We start from the raw sequence: 3,655 nt of genomic DNA, 5'->3' as shown, positions 1-3,655 counted from the left end.
TGGCACAGCAGTCTCTATTAAGTGCAAGGTTATACTTTAACATTGATTATATGTTATATATGTTATATGTATAACAATTTTTCTTTTTTCTAATTTTAGTATTTAACTTTCATTTTTGTTTAGGCCACCAAATTTAATATCCTTGTCATCTTACTGTGTCCCACAAACTCAAATCTTTTCATAGAATTAACCTCCCATCTCTCCACGCCATTTTTTCACCATTTACATAATCCTCAGAATATGAAATAAGTTGGGAACTTAACCATGACAAATTTTGCATAGAATTTTTGCCTTTAGGGGAATACCATATTTCCTTTTTTCCCTTATGTGTTCCCATCACATACCCCCACTGGCCATTAACCCATACTGTAGGGACAGGCCCAGGGCCAAATTTTCCGAGGGTAATGTGGTAAGATTTTTTTTCTATCTTTCCAGCTCATGGGTATTGCCCCATTTTCCAAGATCTGGAGTGGGGGTGGGCAGTACTATTACCGAATGAGTAACACTCCCCAGACCTCACCGTGAATCCCCTCCAATAGTTGTCTGCATATATATGATCAACCAAATGCAAAGCAAAATAGCATAGATTATTCCAGCGATACAGAAGAGCCCACCAGCGCCACCTGCTGCACAGGCCTTGGAAATGGCCTTGCCAACATCCAGAGGGCTCAGAGCCTTGCTGGAGAGCAGCCTTATACGATCAGGGTCCGGGTCGTCCCTCTCCTGCATGGCCTGCGCCAGATAAGGATGTGAAGAGAAGCGGTTTCTTTTGTAATCCCAAACGTTCTAGTCTGCGAATTAAAAGCCATTATTTGAAAAAGGATGTCCAGGCTTCATCTGACCGCCGAAAGATTGCTCCACAGCACAGGTTAAGCGCCAGCTTCTTTGGGAGAGAATAGAGAGCGGGAGGGAAAAAAGGAGAGGCAGACGTCACTTCCGCTTGCCGGCTCCGGCAGCAGGTCGGTCTGCTGAATGGCAGAAAAGCAGACGGGGACTGGGAAAGGCACTGTCGGTGACATCACGGAGAGGGCGACTTCTATGTAGATGAGGCAGCGCAGGGGCTGCTGCTTCGACATCTGCTGCTTCGCCAGAAGGAGTTCCTGTGCCATGGGAGCGGGTTCAGGACCGCTGGTCGGACCTGAGAGTCCCAGCTGTGTGTCAGGGCTAGAAGGGCTCGGGAGTGCGCGGGGCAAGTGACCGTGCGTGTAAGGGTGAGGCGTATGAGGCTGTGGCGGGGCGGAGGTACAGGAATTCATACTTACCTGGCAGGGGAGATACCATGATCACGAAGGTGGTTTTCCCAGGGCGAGGCTTATCCATTGCACTCGGGATGTGCTGACCCCTGCGATTTCCCCAAATGTGGGAAACTCGACTGCATAATTTGTGGTAGTGGGGGACTGCGTTCGCGCTTTCCCCTGTTTTTTTTTTGAAGTTTAAAAGAATAGACTTTACACTAAGGGTTACGTTTTTTTTTTTCTGGTGGTTTGTTTCTTGGTTCTAAGTGTTATTGTTATTTTGGAGAAAATAACATGTCATCTCACCGCAGAGATTGGTGGTCTCCAGGGTCTATTGGGTTTTCGTGCTCTGTGAAAATCTTTGTGTTTTTCCCCAGCCCCCAGTCACCTTTTTACACAGCTTCCGATTCTAACCGCAGTCCCCTCAGGAGTTTGTAGGATTTTTGTGCTAGCGGGGAATGTGTTCTCACCTTATAGAGCCAGGTGCAAACTACGCAGACGGGCGCTGTTATTTGGGAAGAAAGCACGGTCTTTGAGGACTCTTAGTGTCCCCGTTTGGTTGTAGACATAACACTCCTACTTTGCGTAGGGGAACGGCTCTCCTGGCGCCCAGGTGCCCTAACGCACATTCATCGAGGTCCGCAAGCCTCACCTCATCTGTCTTAGCCGAAATGTGCCGCGATCCTCCCTGAAATATAAGGCGGGAAGTTTTATGAGGAGCTGGGTCCAGTTTCCCTGCTGTCTCCTGCCGTTTACATATCTAGTCTTCAGACGTTATTTAAGCGACAGCTTCTTGTTTGATGTCTCGCTTCCACATCCTACATCCATTGCCCGGCAACTTTCTAGGTAGCACCCCCACTCATCCTTCCTACCCCCAAGCAGCCCTTTCCTATTTCTGGCGCCAGCGTCCTCCCCCCGTCCCTCTTTCTTCAGGCCCTCGCTGATCACCTTCCTGGAGAGAAAATACTTAGCCCTCTCTCAATCTGCGGTTTACACCTGACAGGCGTCAGTACCCTGGAAAATTCCTTAATACCCCTTCTCAAATGTAAATTCTGTAAATTCATCTCTTTTTAACTCCCGGAAGTATCTAATTGGTTTTGTCCCTGCACTACGTGAATACTAGTATCCACTACAGAAGAAAACCCCAGGCCTAGCAACGGCGGTTCTGGGCATTGTGCCAGCCTCTCCCAGGGTATGTTTTCTGACCTCATCTACTTCTGATCAACTGGGGTCAGGAGTTCCAGACCAGACTGACCAACATGGTGAAACTCCGTCTCTACTAAAAAAAAAAAAAAAAAATAGCCGGGCGTGGTGGTGTGTGTCCGTAATCCCAGCTACTCGGGAGGCTGCCAGGAGAATCGCTTGAACCCAGGAGGCGGAGGTTGCAGTGAGCCGAGATTGTGCCATTGCACCCCAGCCTGGGCAACAGAGCGAGACTCTGCTTCAAAAACAGAAAAACAAAAGCAAAAACAAAACAAAACAAACAAAATAGAACAAAAAGCTAGTCCATCTGAGACATATTATTGGAGACAGTAGAATCCTGCATCCAACAGGCACTTAGTGCAGATCTGGACCCACTGAGCAATTGGCTCATGTTCCCTCTGTTCTATTAAGTATCAGGAGCAGAAATTGAGCTCTTTGGCTTTTACCCACTAAGTATGGCTATAGGACAGGTCTCTCTCTCTCTCTCTCTCCCTCTCTCTCTTTATTGCATCATTATTTTTTGCTGTCAGTGTGGGTTTTTGATTTTGATGTTATGAAGTGAATTTCTGGGGACAATCTCTGATGGGTGGTGTTGACAAGGATCCAGTCCCTGTTTGGTGATACATGACAGCTAATCTGCTCTGTGAGTCTCTTTTATTGTCTATTTATTGTCCTGAGGATAATGGTATCTCCTGATATTTGAGACTGCAGCAATGGTAAGTTGTTCATATCTTGTCTTTCGAATGTCTGGTAAAAATTTTATGGGCCCAGTAGTTGTCAATATCTGCAAGAGTGGCATCTCTATTACAGGAGTGATCTTACTACTCAGTGTCCCCCCTCCCACCAAACTTCGTTCCATAGGAGCTCCTGGCTTTAGCAAATTTACTATATCTAAAAGACATCTTAGTCCAGGAAGAAAACTACATCTGTAGCATGTAAGGAGCAGTTTTCTGTGATTGGTATATTCAGGTTTCTAACCAGCTGAAAAATTCAAATACATGTCCTTTAAGGATTAAGTTTGAACCACACTACAGAAAGGAGAGAAAAGATTTATATGATCACATATAAGCAATGGAATCAGCAATATGAGCACTTTTCACAACTATACAAATCAAATTTAATAATCTCCAGAACATTAAGGAAGTTCATCCCTTAATGAAAATGAATGAAAAGAAATTATTCACCCACTGTTATATGCCCTGGAAAGAGAATGTCCT

At 45.7% G+C, this 3,655-nt stretch overlaps 1 non-coding gene across 1 annotated transcript; it reads left to right on the top strand.

Annotated features, from left to right (window-relative positions):
• The first annotated feature begins 1,254 nt into the window (after positions 1 to 1,254).
• On the top strand, positions 1,255 to 1,418 carry LOC115899292. Its single transcript, XR_004059043.1, has one exon. It is a non-coding gene; the product is annotated as a U1 spliceosomal RNA (small nuclear RNA).
• The last annotated feature ends 2,237 nt before the right edge of the window (positions 1,419 to 3,655 follow it).

The sequence above is a fragment of the Rhinopithecus roxellana genome, chromosome 8 (genome assembly GCF_007565055.1).
Source record: "Rhinopithecus roxellana isolate Shanxi Qingling chromosome 8, ASM756505v1, whole genome shotgun sequence".
Classification (NCBI taxonomy): Eukaryota; Metazoa; Chordata; class Mammalia; order Primates; family Cercopithecidae; genus Rhinopithecus; species Rhinopithecus roxellana.
The sequence above is the reverse complement of the archived record's forward strand: the minus strand, read 5'-3'. Positions and strand labels throughout refer to the sequence as shown.